We start from the raw sequence: 17,497 nt of genomic DNA on the forward strand, positions 1-17,497 counted from the left end.
AAACGCACTCGCCCCTCGAAGTAGCACTGTAGCATGGGGGTGGGGTTGCACTCAATACTACTTTCAATCTCCTCAAGAACAGGCTGGACACTATGTCTACGCAGTGAGGGTTTTATTTTTATAAATGTCTTTCTGGTGCGTAGTGTCAGACGTTCGCGTGCAAACTCTGCCCGGTCCGTCTTGGCTTTAGGCAAGGGTCCTTTGATTTCAACTTGTCCTCTTCACGTGGCGATGTCCAAAGCCTCTTTGGGTACAGCCAGCTCGGGGAAAAGAGAAGGCGAGAGAAAAGCTGTCAGCTTAAATTTTCTGACACTTCTCAAAGTTACCGGGGAACCCAGGGGTGTGAAGGGTCACCTGTGTCTACTTTACAAACTCGTGCACACTGTGTATCTCAATAGTGCAGGATAGAAGGTAGGGTAGGGGAAAACGGAGGTGTGTAAGGGTAGAACGGAAGGTGAGCTACACACCCTGTCACTCGCTGTGCCCCTTACGCCCAACCCAAGCCGCCCAGCGCCGCCTTACCTTGTCCAGCCACCCTCCTCCCTCGGGAGTGTGGCACGGCGATTCACCGGGTCGTTGGCCTCCTGGCACTCCCGCTCTGTCTTCGTTAGCACCGCTTCTGTCTCCGTTAGCGCCGCTTCCGTCTTCGTCCACGTTGTCCGTCTCGCGTCTCTCCTCCGCGTTCTCGCTTCCACCTTCCTCGATGACGACACCACCGTAGTACAGGGCTTCCGTCCCTTTGGCCATACAGACACCGCTGACGTCATGGGGGGGTGTGTCCTCGAGCCTTAGGGAATCCCAGTTAAAGGCGCCGTGTCCCTCGTCGATTGTATGTAGGGGACGGCTGTCCCAGTCCGACTGAAGGGAAGGAGGGGAAACAGAGTCAGGCGCCCACCAGTCCAACGGGGTTTCCTCCGCACCCACCCCGTTACATACCTCCCCCCTTGGATTCTCCCGATCGGGGAGAATAGGAGTCCGGGACAAGTAGTCCGCATTACCGTTCTCAGACCCTTTCCGATGAACGACAGTGAAAGCATATGGTTGGAGGAACAGAAACCACCGCAACACTCTCGCATTCTGGGACTTGTTCCTTTGCATCCACTGGAGGGGAGCATGGTCTGTATACAATACAAAGGGTTTCCCTTCCAAGTAATATCTCAGTTTGTCAATAGACCAGCGAATAGCAAGGCACTCCTTTTCTACCGTAGGATACTTGCGTTCACGTGGATGTAATTTCCTACTGATAAACAGAACGGGGTGTTCCAAACCGTCCACCCCCTCTTGTGACATCACCGCCCTATCCCAATGTCTGAGGCGTCAGTAGCTAGGGAGAAGGGTTTCGTAAAGTCAGGTGGAATCAGTACCGGACTGGAGGTGATTGCTTTCTTCAGGGTCACAAATGACCTCACAGCTTCATCTGATGGTTTGCTAAGAGTGTTTTTGACACTTTTCTTAAGGAGATCCGTCAAAGGAGCTGCTATGGTTGCAAAGTTTTCTATGAACCTCCTATAATAGCCAATCTAGCCCAGGAAGGCCCTAAGATCTCTTTTTGTGGAGGGGAAAGATGTATTGGTAATAGCCCTGATTTTCTCCTCTTGGGGTGCTATAACTCCCTCCCCCAACATATAGCCTAGATATTTGACTTTGGGAAAGGCGGCTCTGGATTTCTTCGCATTTATATGAAGGCCTGCCTGTTGTAAGGCCCCAAGTATCTTGGAAACATGTTCCAAATGGTCCTCCCATGTTGTACTAAAGATGACAATGTCATCCAAGTAGACTGAGCTATATTGAGTGTGCTCCGCTAACACCCCGGTCATCAACCTTTGAAAAGTCGCCGGAGCGCCATGAAGACCGAAAGGCAAGACATTAAATTCAAACAGGCCCTCATCAGTGGCAAAAGCGGTTTTGTGTTTATCCCTTTCTCTCAATGGCACCTGCCAGTAACCTTTGGTCAGGTCCAAGGTCGTAATGTATCTTGCCCCTCCTATCCTCTCTATAAGCTCGTCTACTCTTGGAATAGGAAAAGCGTCGAAGGAAGAGATCGCATTGAGGGCTCTAAAATCCATACAGAACCTGGTGGACCCGTCTGGTTTAGGAACCATTACTATAGGAGAGGACCAGTTGCTCCGAGAAGGTCTTATAACCCCTAAATCAAGCATGTCCCTAACTTCCTTTTTCACGTCCGCCCTTCTTGCTGCTGGTATTCTGTACGCCCTCTGTTTTACGATCTTTCCTTCCTCAGTCTCAATGCAATGTTCTGCCATATGGGTGCGACCGGGTTTGTCTGAAAACAACCTCGAAAAAGGTTTTAAGGACTGTAACAGATCTCTGGTTTCGGTCTCTGTCAGGTCAGGGTTGATGGGTAGTTGCTCTAAGGTAGACTGTGCTTCCTGTGTGGGTATTACTAAGTGTGTGTCCCTAGGAAGGGGTCCCAGCCATTTTTTCAACATATTTATATGAAACGTTTGCTGTCGGGAGGGTGACATTTGTACTCTATAGGTTGTTCTGCCTATACTTTCTGTGATTTTGTATGGCCCCATCCATTCACTTCTAAATTTCTGGGTGGATGACGGTAGGAGTACTAAGGCCCAATCACCCTTCTCTAACTTTCTCCATTTTTTTCCTTTGTCATAGTAGACTTTCTGTTTTTGCTGAGCTTTCTCTAGATTTGAGTAAGCTAGGTCTCTCAGTTTACCCAGTCTTGATTGCAACTGTTGTGTATACTCAAGGAGTGATCTCTGTTCATTGGCCTCTTCCCTCTCCCAGGCTTCCTTTGTAATTTCTAGGAGGGTTCTTGGCTGTCTCCTATAGAGTAACTCAAAAGGGGAGTACCCTAAACTGCTTTGTACTTGGGAACGAAGGACATACAGGGCTAGGGGTAACAATTTGTCCCAATCTGCTTTTCAGCGGAGAGCATTTTTTTTAAAGTGGTTTTTAAAGTCCTGTTATATCGCTCCACAAGGCCATCTGTCTGTGGGTGGTAGACCGATGTTTTGATATGTTTAAGATCCAGGGTCTTACACACCTCTTTCATAAGTTTAGAGACAAAAGGCGTCCCCTGATCTGTTAAGATTTCTCTGGGGAACCCAACCCTTGAAAATACCTCCACTAGTTTGTCAGCTACGTTCTTTGTGGTGGGGGCGCCAAGAGCAAAGGCCTCAGGGAAACAGGTGTTGTAATCTACGAGTACAAGAGCATAGGTGTGTCCTCTTGTGGTACGTGAAAGGGGCCCTATTAAATCCATACCCACCCTTTCAAAAGGATTCCCTATCACCGGTAAGGGCTGCAGAGGAACAGCTGCTGGTCTGCTCATGTTTCTCTTTTGACATACTTCGCACTGCTTACAATAAGTCTCGACTTCTTTGTATATACCAGGCCAAAAGAACAGTTTTACTATGGTCTGGGTTGTTTTCTCTGGACCTGAATGACCTGCGGTCAAATGGGTATGGGCATAAAATAGGATCTGTTCCCTAAAGTCCTGGGGCACTACTAGTTGTGGGGCATCCCCCGCCTTCCCTTCTCTGTACAACAATTCATTCTTTATCCTAAACCTAGGATATGGTGTGTCTGGTTGGTCTTGTGAGCTGTGTGCGGTTTCCCAAGCGTTCAAGAGGGTAGGGTCATTGGCTTGGGCGAACTTAAAACTTCTATCTATCACCCAGGGCTCGGTGGTTAGATAGTCGTCTTGGGGTTGCGCATCCTGGCGTTCGTTTAGTTCCCTTCTAAATAGAGAGAGGAAATCAGGGTTGTCTACTCCTAAAATCAGGTCCTCTGGAAGGGAATCCACTACCCCTACTTTTACTGTGCAAGGGGGTCGCTTTTCAGGGTGCAACGTTACCTGGGCGACCTGATATGGCTTTACGTCCCCGTGTACGCACCTAATCTGAACTAAGGAATTGGATACTATTTGGGACTCTTGGAAGTGTTTCTTTTGAATGACAGACTGTCTACAGCCTGAGTCCAACAATGCTTTTACCCAATTTGTATTGACTATTACTCTTACGTAAAACGATGGTCCCATCTCGGCAGAATACAACACAGCCTTGGGGAGGTATCCAACCTCCATGGGTTCTTCGTTGTTCCGTTTTTTTGGGCAGTGTCTGGCGATATGTCCCCATTCCCCACACTCGAAGCACTGTGGTCCTTTCATGGGAGATATCACATCCATTTTCATAGGTCGTTGTTTCAGGGGTTCTATAAACTGCTTGTTTTTCTTTTCTTGTCTAACCACAGTCCCCCCTTTCAGTCCTTTCTCGTTTTCCCAGGGCAAGTTCCGGGGCTGGGCTCTTGAAAAATTGGATGCCATCTCGATGGCCTGGGCAGGTGTGAGGCCCGAGTGTTGCCTTAACCACCTTTGGGTGCCATAGGGAAGGGCTTCCATGAATTGTTCCAGGTAGATGCTAGACATTATCTCTTCTTTAGTGCGACTCTCTGGTTTTAACCACTTGTCCGCGGCCATTTTCAGACACAAGTACAACGTCTTCGGGTTTTCTCCCGCTACTCCTCTTTCTTTTCTAAACCTTAGTCGGTAAGCTTCAGCGTCCAAACCTAAGTGGTCTAGGATAACTGCCTTTATGTCAGTATACGATGTGGTACCTGCATGGTTTGCGACCTGATAAGCCGCTTGTGCCTCCCCCGATAACAGTGGGGCTAGAAAGAAAGGCCATTTTTCCTCTGGCCATCCACAGGCCCGGGCGGCTCTTTCAAAGTTGGTGAGGAAGGCATCCGGGTCTTCACCAGAGACATATTTTTGCAGAGAAACTCCTGCTGGATGCTGTGAATACGTCCTCCTTTCTAGGGGTATAGGTGTGCCGGGGCTTTGTACCGCCTTTTGGAGACCTTCTATTTGTGCTGACATTGAATTTCTAAACATTGTCCTGTCCGCATCGGCGGTTGAAATTTGTTGAGTGATAGCCCATTCTAGCTTCTGTTGCCCCTCTATCAGGTGTTGGATTACCTGATCCATCACGGATTCCTGGATGGTAGGGGCGGATCCGACTTCTGACACCAGTTGTAGCGTGGGGGTGGGGTTGCACTCAATACTACTTTCAATCTCCTCAAGAACAGGCTGGACACTATGTCTACGCAGTGAGGGTTTTATTTTTATAAATGTCTTTCTGGTGCGTAGTGTCAGACGTTCGCGTGCAAACTCTGCCCGGTCCGTCTTGGCTTTAGGCAAGGGTCCTTTGATTTCAACTTGTCCTCTTCACGTGGCGATGTCCAAAGCCTCTTTGGGTACAGCCAGCTCGGGGAAAAGAGAAGGCGAGAGAAAAGACGTCAGCTTAAAGTTTCTGACACTTCTCAAAGTTACCGGGGAACCCAGGGGTGTGAAGGGTCACCTGTGTCTACTTTACAAACTCGTGCACACTGTGTATCTCGATAGTGCAGGATAGAAGGTAGGGTAGGGGAAAACGGAGGTGTGTAAGGGTAGAACGGAAGGTGAGCTACACACCCTGTCACTCGCTGTGCCCCTTACGCCCAACCCAAGCCGCCCAGCGCCGCCGTACCTTGTCCAGCCTCACTCCTCCCTCGGGAGTGTGGCACGGCCATTCACCGGGTCGTTGGCCTCCTGGCACTCCCGCTCTGTCTTCGTTAGCACCGCTTCTGTCTCCGTTAGCGCCGCTTCCGTCTTCGTCCACGTTGTCCGTCTCGCGTCTCTCCTCCGCGTTCTCGCTTCCACCTTCCTCGATGACGACACCACCGTAGTACAGGGCTTCCGTCCCTTTGGCCATACAGACACCGCTGACGTCATGGGGGGGTGTGTCCTCGAGCCTTAGGGAATCCCAGTTAAAGGCGCCGTGTCCCTCGTCGATTGTATGTAGGGGACGGCTGTCCCAGTCCGACTGAAGGGAAGGAAGGGAAACAGAGTCAGGCGCCCACCAGTCCAACGGGGTTTCCTCCGCACCCACCCCGTTACAAGCACCTACCCCAAACAGCGCCAGAAGCTGACATGGTGCCACCTAGCCAAAGAGCTCTTAGGAGATCCACCAAACGGGGGCCATCAAAGCACACAGTTGTGAGAAGCAATCCGCCATTTCCACCATGGCCTTAGACAAAGCTCTCAACCCTCGAATGTCCTATGGGAAGTGCAGGCAGTAGTCGAGCTGCGTGGCACAGGGTCATAATGCCTAGAGTAGACAATGCAGGATCACCGACCTCCGTGTCTCTGATATCCGAGATACATAAATCACAGGTCTGGCCCAAGCCCACAAGTTCTATAACGTTGCGTCCGCTCCAAAATGGCGTCCCCTGCCCGACCAGTCACTCTAAACAAGCAGCCTCAAGAACAAAGGGACGAGCTTACGAGCTGGCGTAGCGGATTTCCCAATATGTGCGCCCGTTTCTGGGGCTGCGCTCGGTCACCACATCCGTCTGTGCAGCTCCAATGCCACCGTCAGCAATCCCGATCCATGGGCGTCTTGGCCTGCACAGCCGCGGCCTCAGGTACCAGCAGCGGCCGGCGTCAACATCCGGCCCCTCGGCCAGCTGCCCGCCTCCGTCACGACTCAGGTGGCAGGGATCAGAGAAGGGGGATGCCGGCTACGTCGAACTCCGAGGTTGCCGCCAGCTACTCCCCAGGTCTTCCGACACCGCAGCAGATCAGCGCCGAGCTGGTGCGAGCGGGGGAAGGCAGGATAATTCCAGGATTTATACCGCGGCGAGCGGAGCTCACAGCCTAAGCGGCCATCTCGCTTCGCGCTCGGCCAATCGTAATGTTATTAGCGATTCCTTCATATTCCTTATTAGCGATTCGGTAATAGCTAATCGCTAATAAGGAATGGCTTTCCCATTCATTCCTATGGGCCTAAAGGCCCATTGAAATGAATGGGAAAGCCATTCCTTATTAGCCATTAGCTATTACCGAATCACTAATGTTCCGCTATTTCAAGGGTGCCAGCGTGTCCAAAGGACACCCGGTTGCACCCCTGAAATGGACCTGTGCACAAATGTTACACACACACATGCCCTAAGAGCATGTGTGTGTGCGCAACTTGTAACTTTGAAAAATGCACAAAAGTGCATTTTTCAAAGTTTAAGCAAATTACCATGAAGTTCAACTTCATGGTAATTTGCTCCCCCTATTAGCGAAATCACTATTTTTTGGGTTTTCATGCATTGCATTTAAGGAATCTCATTTTGGGATTCCTTAAATGTAAGAGCAATTTAAGGAATCGCTATTTAGAGATTCCTTAAATTGCGATTTCTGCATTTGGGATGAAGCATCCCAAATGCAAAAATACCGGGAGCAAACGGCCAGATTCTGAGAATTTGCCCGTTTGCTCCCGGTATTTTCTTTGATGCATCTGCCAGGAAGTTGTTTTTAAGCAAAAAACTTTAAGACCTGGTTCTATTCACGGTAATTGCCATCTCTCTTTGTTTCTCAATTTTACTGTGTAGTGCCAGGACACTCTTGGGTAGCTGGGCGCTCTATAAATCTCTTTAACATAGCAGTACATAGCAAAACATAACATAACTTAACATATAACATAGCATAACAATATATGTGCACCAATTTGCAAGTGAAACATGGTTTGCATAGATTAGAGCAATGTCTGTGTAAAATTGTAATAAAGTGGCACCTATGCAATATTTTTAACCTTGACCTGTGGGTGCAAAACATTTTTGGCACAACCTTTTATGCTTCTAAGTTGGGCAATAACACCCGCAAATATTTACATTGCTTTAAAGCTACAATACTGTGGTAGCAAGGGTTACATAAAAAATGTTCAACATATTAATAATAAACCCACCAATCTATTCTGTGGTGTATGTATACTGCAAGGCTCCTTTCTCAACCACGTTGAAAGAAAGCCTGCAGCTGTTTTGCCTGATTAACTTGTGTCATTGATAATGTAATACTTAGTTAATACAGAACCAGTAGCAGTATTTGTCAATGTTCCGCATCTGAATGGATGTACTGCTGCAAAAGAATTTGGCCATGATTTGGCCGCATGTAAGCCTCGCTGCAACAACATGAACATGAAAAGTAGTAGTTTAAATTGTGGGAGAAGACCGATATTAAAGGTGCACACAGTTAGTTTCAAAAGCAGGTATTATTAGTGATTTAATCACTCCTAATCTTTTTACCTAATTTCGATGTTGTTTCCTTTGTCTCTACTTACCTTTCAATCCTGTGTCACCCTTAAGTACTCGGTCTGATACACTCATCTACCACTACAATGCTCCCTTTATAAAAAGGTTATATTTGGAGATCCTTTGCCTTACAAGCAAGTTGTCTAAATGGCAAACTATTGAATGAAAACTCTGATGTAGGCCACCATTGTCAACCTCACCACAAGTACTGCCGACTTCACACTGACCACATTGACCTATCATCCAATCTCAGTGCCTATCACTTTCACTATGGTTTATGGGTCCCAACTAGAACTCTAGGTCCCTCATCTGTCCCCGGAGCCCATCTCACATTTCTCTGCCTTCCCGTTCTTTCTGTTCAATGACCTAATCAGCTTAATGGCCAACCTGATCTTTCTGGTTCTTAGGTTCTTGCCCCTTCATAACCTTTAACCCCAGGCAATATATGGTGATAAGGAAGGGGTCAAGGAGCAAAATGAAATGGGACCCTGCGGAGGCAGCAAGGAGGGATCAGGACTTAGGTGGAAGATGAGGAAACAATAGAGGGAGGACACAGAAACAGACAGATTGGTGTGAGGATGCTCCAACTTTACAATGACACAAGCCTTCTGCCCGTAAAGACAAAGCACTACTAGATGTCTGTTAGGGTATGAACAAAAAACATACAAATACATTTTGAAGATTCTGTTTATTAACTACATTGTGAATTAAAACACTGTTCTTGCAATTCACAGATAATCCTCTGATCAGGCGTTCACATAAGATGGATGACAGGCCTTATTGAGACCCCACTGTAGTTGCCAAAGAGGCATCTTGTTTGTCTTTCTCAATCCCAACCCATTTCCCCTTGGGGACTGTGACCAGTACAGTGTCATTTCCTGTCACTGGAGGTAGACCCTAGGATGAATAAAGGGATCTAGCGTTGCCCTATGGGAACTGCCTGGGATTTAGATGGCTAGTAACAGACGTGTACTACTAAGCCCATTGTGTGTCATGAATATTTGCATGTACCCAGGCAGGAGAGGACTGGCCACAAGATAGTTGATTGCATAAACCCTGCCACCCGATGAACTAAGAGTGCTCTCCTGGAGAGTTTGCTATGGTCCAGCAAACTGCTTGTGTGTGCCACGTGTGCCTCAGTCAAAGTGAAAATCCATGGTTGCTGTATGTGGAGTCAAAGCACCACTCCAGCCAGCGCAAGTCCATTAAAGAAAGTGAAGGCCTTAGGGGAAGCTTGTTAATTGTCAGCTAGAAATTTGCTGTTAAAGTCCAGACAAGTGAAAGCGCGCCACACCTTAACACAGATTCCTCATTCACATAGTACAAGAACACTAACAGCAGTGACGACCAGGTACAGAGAAGCACCAAAGGCAATTATGGCCTAGTGCAAGGAAGTGCTAAAAGCAGAAAACAGTTGTAACACAAAGAAACGCTAAAGTCAGTGAAAAACAAGTACCCAAAGCGCAGTAGAGTAAGAGAACACTGTGAGCAGAAGCAAGTATATCCGAGAAACATTTGAGGTGGTAATGACCAGATATAGAGAATGTGGTCACGCTTACCAGAAGAGTAAAGAGTGCCATCAGACCTCACTACCAGGCTCTGCAACCTAAGCAGAAGCACATGGTTGTGCTTACAAGGCTGGAGAATTTAGTTGGACTGAAAGCTTCTCAGTGGCATTGAAATATTGACATTTTTCAATAGCTGCTGTAAAGTGCAAAATATGGTTCCACTGCCTTCTTGAAACCACTGCCTCCTTTCGATACCACCAAAAATAAAAAATATTGGCAACATACAGACTGCCTGGGTGTAAACCTTTGATGATTTCACTGATGCACTGGAAGAAGCAAACGACAAAAAGATCATTAAATATCTAAAGAATTTAGAGGTGAAGAAGTAAAGAAGTGATTTAAAAAAATACCACATGGTGATGAAGTGACGTTCCATCAAATCACAAGTTTAATCCATTGTTGAATGTCGATTATGAAAGATACATTTCTGTCAGGAAATGCAGACAGCTGGTGAAGCGATAGATGAGTTTGTAGAAAGACTTGATTAACTCATCAAGCATTGCAAGTTCAATGAGCACAATGATGAAGAGGCCATGTGTCTCAGAGTAAAAGATGGTTGTCCCTCCGATGCCTTCAGACAATGAATGCTGAACGAGACATTCATCTTGGAGTGAGTACTCATGCTTCCAGAGCAGAAAAAGAGCTAATAGACAAGCAGCTAACATTGAGGCCACAATGACTCAAAATGTTTCAATGCAGAATGTGAAAATTAAGTCAAAATACAAGATAATAGTCCAGAAAATAATGATTTTCCTTTCCACGTGTTGGTTAATGTCCTGCCATTGGTCAGATATGCAAAGACTACAGAAAAGAAAGCAATGTAATGGTTTGCAAAGCGAGGGAAAGATCAACTGCATTACGTAAAGAAACAAAATGGAGGAAAGATCAAGTGCATTACGTTGAGAAAACAAAATGGTTGCCAGACAGTTCCAGGTGCTACGCACTACACTCACCCACCAGGCCAAGTGACCACCACACCAGTTGAGGCAAGTAGAAACTAAACAACATTAATTGCCGTCAAATTCCTCGTCTAGAAGTTGGTGTCAGTCATTGTCATGCAACAGTGAGGAAGATGGGTGTACAATGTCAATTTTGACTGCTGGATGGCATCCACATGTAGGATTAGGTTCTTGCAAGAAAGCATGCCGGTTGAAGCTAGGTCAACAAGTGAAAGTGTGAAATTAATTTGGACACTGTCCCAAGATCACACTTAAAGTGAATGAATGTCTATACCTTTCATCATAGACAGTAGTGTGGCGTTAAACATGGTGCTATAAAAAAAATGTAATGAACAGTCCCCAGTGCCCCATTTAACCCTGTTGAAAAACAAAGTGTATACTTGGGCTGCTTTGATGCCACTGGAAAGTCAAGGTTCATTCATAGTGACTGTGAAACATAAAAAGATAAAAGTGCAACTCCACATCAATTCATGTCTTTTCATGCACTTCATCAAATGCATGTTTACTCAGTTTTATTAAAACTGCTGACATGGGTCTGAGTTCTGTAAACTACATTGCCAATGCCTATCATGAGACAGTGAATTAGTTTCCGTCCTTGTTTAATGGATGAGGAAGACTTAAGACCAAGAAAGTTCAACTTCACATAAATGAAGACATTTGTCTTGTTGCTCAATGACATCATTGAATTAGCATTTTATTTACAAGAGGCTGTTGAGAAAGACCTTGAGACACTCTTAAAGTATGACAACATTGAGTGATCAACTGGCCCAACACCATGGATATCACCCATAATGGTAGTGCCAAAAAAGGATAGTGAAGGAGCAGTGTGCATCTGTGTTGATATGTGCCAAGCGAACAAGGCATTTGAAAGAAAACTATATCTAGGTTCACACATTGCTGAAATGATGTCTTTTCAGCCTTGATTTGAACAAATGGTATCACCAACTCAAACTGTAAGAGAATTGCAGGTACCTTACCTCCTTTTTGACTAATGTTGTTTTATTTAGATATAAAAGGCTAATATTTGGAGTGCCATCAGCTGCAGAAATTTTTCAGGGTGTCACTCATCTCATGATACAGTTAGTCACAAAAGCTTTCATTACATGACAACATACTCGTTTTTAAGGCCACACAAAAGAAGCATTATAAAACTCTTACACAAGTGTGTTATATACTTGTTGATGCAGGTCTCACTTTAAGTTCGACAAAGTGTGGGTTTCATAAAAAAAAAAATCAAGATTTTTGATTATACCTTTTCTGATAGGGGAATGAGTCCAGATTCAATTAACGTACAAGCCTTGTCATACACAATGCCCCATTTTGATGGCCAAGTGAATGTGAGCAAAGCTTCAAGAAAGTCAAGCATGCAATTGAGAATGCGACTGAAATGGCATTCTTTGATCCAAAATTGCAGAGGGAAGTTGTTGTTGATGCAAGTCCAGTGGGGATGGGTGCCATTCTTGCCCAGCACACTGGACATCCTCATGTCCCATGGCACATTGTGGTCTATGCCAGGCAAAGTTTGTCATCAACAGAACGTGCCTATTCACAACATGAAAAAGAAAACTTCACTGTGGTGTGGGCTTGTGAATATTTTCATGTGTTTCTAAATGAAAAGCATTTCACAGTTATCACCAACAACCAAGCATTGCTCACCATTTTCAGCAATCCTATAGCTTGCATTGAGAGGTGGGGGTTATGATTAAGGGAGTATGATTATACCATGTGCAGGAGAAGATCAAAACCCTGCTGGTGACTACTTCTTATGTGTGCCAATACAGTGTCATGGCACTACTTCTAAAGTGGTTGATGCTTATGTTAACTTCATTGTGAAATCCAGTACCCCAGCTGCCATGCCAGTGAAACAAATATTTGCTGCCACAAGCACTGACAGAGACTTGCTGACACTGACAGACAATACTACACATCAATCATAGTGAAAACATACTCAATCTCTTCATGTTGACCTTGAATACCAGAAATTCAAAAATGTGCAGGAAGAGCTTTTAGTTACCTCAGAAGGCATCATTTTACAAGGATCAAAAATGGTCATACCCGAGGGTGTGAGACTACAAGCGCTTGAACTGGCTTATGAGGTACTTCAAGGAGTGGTTGGCACAAAACAAGCTCTACAGGACCAAGTGCATTTCCCTCGTCTTGAAGAAAGAATTGAAAACGAGTGAAAGGCATGTCATTTATGCGACTGCTTGCCTTCCAAAATAATACCATATTTGTTAAACATATCTGATCTTCCAAAGCATGCATGGGAGTAGATTTCATTTGATTTCTTTGGACCCCTGACAATGGACATTATCTACTAGTGATAGTTGATGAATATTCACGTTTTCCCATTGTGGTATATTTGTCATTAACTACTCATGACAAGGTCATTGAGAGACTAGAACGCATTTTTGCAACATATGGTGTTCTGTTCATTTTGCCAGGTTGAAATGGCATGTTAAAACAGGACAGTATTAAAGCTAAAATGTTTCAGGAAAATTATTAACAATGCACTATTAAAAAATTAATAAACATGAAACCACAATCAAATCAGGCACCAAAAGAACAAAACAGAAACCCAACACAGAAAACAATTATTATTGCAAAAATATATTTTTACTAAAGCATAGATATGGAAAAAACAATTACAAGATAGTTAAAGAATACATAAAATGTGCTCACATAATTACACAATGAATATCCCTAAAAACACAATTTGCAGTGTAAACAAGAAAACAATGGCAGAGGGGAACAAAACTGAAAACAATTAGAGTCCAACAAATAACAGGAACACATTATTGATATATATCCTTTCTTATAAATATATGCCAAAGACAAGCGTCAATGTTGTTTCGACCTATGGTATTTTCAAGGTCATCATTGGGGCAGGAAGATAAATTTTTAGAGCAAACAATCGATGTAGTCTGAAAAAAAACTTATTGAAGTTTGCCGCAAGCAAGAATTTTAGTTAAAAAATTGATAACATAGCACAAAACATAATATGAACTCAGTAACATGCAAGGAAGTACTAAAAAAACTGAAATATTAAAAGGTCAAGTAACGTAAAACACATAATTAATTCCAAGTGCCATATAATTTGAAGGGGCTTTAAATAACCAAAATCAATCTATCACCAAAAGGCTGTCATCAACCGTGAATAAATGAGACAAAGCTCACAGTCAACAAACTCATAAATTGTCAAAAAGATCTACTTGTGTAATCTGAGGCAAACATACTCAGAAAAGATCACAAATGGACCTCATATGAACAACATCAGAAATCATGAAAACCAGTAATTAAAAGAAAATGCAATGTGCAAACCAAATTAAATCAGCAGGAACCATCTGCTTATTAGAGAGATAATAAATGACTCACTGGCCATGAAAATAAGTATAAACCTAATAATAATGAGGCAACCCTGAGTCCTTCAGAACCTGGACATTGAACAAAAATACTACAAACGATTCTGTCAGATAGCACAATTTGTTAGCATGACATAATTAATATGCACAAAGAAACAAACACACCGAAAACAGTTGTTGAATGAACAGTTGAACTCTTATTTTCTTTTGTATGTAAGGCCGTCACATGAGCAGTTCAACAAACTGCAAACATAAGTGAATGTCTTTTTAGTGAGAAAGTGAATAAAGTGAGCAAATGATAATGTGCTTAAAAATATGTACAATAAGGGAACAATGCAACAAAGTAAAATGAGTGACTCAATTAGGAACCGTCCTAAATAAAATATTTTCCATGTATATTCAAGCACCCTGACACAAGTCTTATTTAGATTTTGGGGTGACAAAACTGTAGGACATGGATTGGTGTGGAGCGTCAATGTTTCGTCCCAGGAAAGTGCGTTATTGGACGAACATCACAGCTGGTCTTCTTCAGGACAATGAGGTGAGAAAGGACAGCCAGGTACTGTAGTATTCCAGTAACGGACCTTAATCTGTGAAAATCGTCATGAAATTGGGAATACACCATTCAGGTTGGACTCTTAGGGCCCGATTACGATCTCACTAGGAAAGCCCTCTGTACGACTCAGATCTGGAGGGCTTTCCTAGAGAATTGTGCTCTGCGAGTCCGAGCGATCGAGTATGATGCACCCCTTATGGCGATGGACTTGGTTAGCTTGGACTCCCATTGAACTCTATAGCAACTCTATAGGCTCCCATAGCAAAAAGGGATGGGTGGGGAAAAGCTTACACCCTGGGGAGGTCACCGCATGGTGCCCGCCACACTGTGCATGCATGGAAGTTGCACAGGACCGATTCGGAGGGCCCTGGATAAGAGGGGCCAGCTACAGCCCCCCAAAGTCTGACTCCCACAGTCGTTTTGTCGTGCTGAGACCGAGTCGATACGGCTGGCCGAATCGTGCATCGTGCTCGCTCATCGGAAGCCGGCTCCATTGCATGGCATAATTCGGCTGCGAACGAGTCAGATTGACAGGATCCGGTTTAGAAACGATTTGGTTGACGCTGATGACATCTTCACATCGTACTTGGTCATTTGGAACGGGGGACAATTTGGTCAGAAACATAGGCTCTGAATCGTATTTGCTCGTTCTAGGACCTGTCTGCAGACCTTCCCAGCAAGATCGTACTCAGGCCCTTAGAAATAAGGCAACTTGTGTTGGAGGCGAGTCTCTAAGTGTATGTGGACTCAGCAAGGCAGTTTAATTAATTGGAAGATTCCATCGTCTGGATTAGAATCTCAGTTCTAGGGTGACTGTACGTCTCGTGATTCTAGGCTGCTTCAATATTCGACAAAAATCTAAATAGGAACGCAGCCGTTTGGTATGCTTTATACTTCGGGTATTCAAAACCATCCAATACTGAACTGATAGTGTGCTCGTCAGTGAATGACCCAGTAGGTCACTGTTTCTATTTAGAGTTTTGTCGAATATTGAAGCAGCCTTGAATCATGACACATACAATAACCCTAGAACTGAGATTCCAATCCAGACAATGGAATCTTCCAATCAATTAAACTGCCTAAAATTAAGGGGGTCATTAGGATGGCGGACGGAAGTGCCTCCGCATACCCTGAGTATGCGGAACAGGCCTATTTTCCGCGCGCCCGTCGCGGACACTCCGTCCGCCAAATCAGGATACGAAATACGTGGCAAAATCCGTCCGCGGCGGTAGAACAAGGTCCGCCGCACCACCACACCCAACTACGCGGCGGACGTAACCGTACCAGAGACTCCGCCGTACGGACTGACGACTAGGACCGTCCTCCAAATCAAGATGGCGGAAAACACACATAAAAGCGCGGCGGATAAACAACCTGCCTGAACACGGCGGATGCTCCACAGCGACCATACCCACCACGAGCCGCACGCCGACATGGACCCTGCACTACAGGCTTACCCGATACTCTACGCGATCCAGTACGTCCTCGTCTTGGCCCACCATCGACGACGACGCAGGTAGGCACCTAAGCATTCGCTGTCTGGAGAGGAGTACCGGCAAGGGCGGTGACGTAGGGAGGGGGGAGTGACATGTCCCAAAATGCACAAATGCCTGTGTACGGCAACGCCTCCAAGGGCCGTGACCCAGGTAGGGGAGAGTGACACGTAGCACAACCAGGGCTCAAGTCGGGGTACCACGCGGGTGGACGGCGTCCCCCCACTAATTTAAGAGGGAGCATGATAACTATAAACTGCAACTGAGTGGAAGCCACCTTTTGTGTCGTCACTTCCTGTCGTGATTTCAGCGTCACCCCACTTCTTGTTGCAGGACTTGGGTCCTGAGCAGAACCCACCGCCCCCAAGAAAATACCAATCCACACCAGCATCACACACGCAAGAATGACTCTGACAAAGCACGACACATGAATCACAATTTTATTTACGCAGATTCGGAGCAAAGTCACAGTCTAGGATGGAGCATGGCCATAGTGGACACCAGAGCAGGTACATCAGAGGCAGTACATCAGTATCAGAACAGCAACAGGGCAGCAACAGGGCAGTGTGGGCACCAGAGCAGGTACATCAGATGCAGTACATGAGAGGGCACAATGCAGTATCAGAACAGCAACAGGGCAGTGTGGGCACCAGAGCAGGTACATCAGATGCAGTACATCAGTATGAGGATAGCAACAGGGCAGCAACAGGGCAGTGTGGGCACCAGAGCAGGTACATCAGAGGCAGTACATGAGAGGGCACAATGCAGTATCAGAACAGCAACAGGGCAGTGTGGGCACCAGAGCAGGTACATCAGATGCAGTACATCAGTATGAGGATAGCAACAGGGCAGCAACAGGGCAGTGTGGGCACCAGAGCAGGTACATCAGAGGCAGTACATGAGAGGGCACAATGCAGTATCAGAACAGCAACAGGGCAGTGTGGACACCAGAGCAGGTACATCAGAGGCAGTACATGAGAGGGGCCAAGTGCTCCAACAGTCCATTGCACTGAAAACGTCCATCAGAGGCAGCACATGAGAGGGGCTAAGGGCACCAACAGTCCATTGCACTGAAAACGTCCATCAGAGGCAGCACATGAGAGGGCACAATGCAGTATCAGAACAGCAACAGGGCAGTGTGGACACCAGAGCAGGTACATCAGAGGCAGTACATCAGTATGAGGATAGCAACAGGGCAGTGTGGACACCAGACCAGGTACATCAGATGCAGTACATCAGTATCAGAACAGCAACAGGGCAGCAACAGGGCAGTGTGGACACCAGAGCAGGTACATCAGATGCAGTACATCAGTATGAGGATAGCAACAGGGCAGTGTGGACACCAGAGCAGGTACATCAGATGCAGTACATCAGTATCAGAACAGCAACAGGGCAGCAACAGGGCAGTGTGGACACCAGAGCAGGTACATCAGATGCAGTACATCAGTATGAGGATAGCAACAGG

This window comes from Lissotriton vulgaris, chromosome 7 (genome assembly GCF_964263255.1).
Source record: "Lissotriton vulgaris chromosome 7, aLisVul1.2, whole genome shotgun sequence".
Classification (NCBI taxonomy): domain Eukaryota; kingdom Metazoa; phylum Chordata; class Amphibia; order Caudata; family Salamandridae; genus Lissotriton; species Lissotriton vulgaris.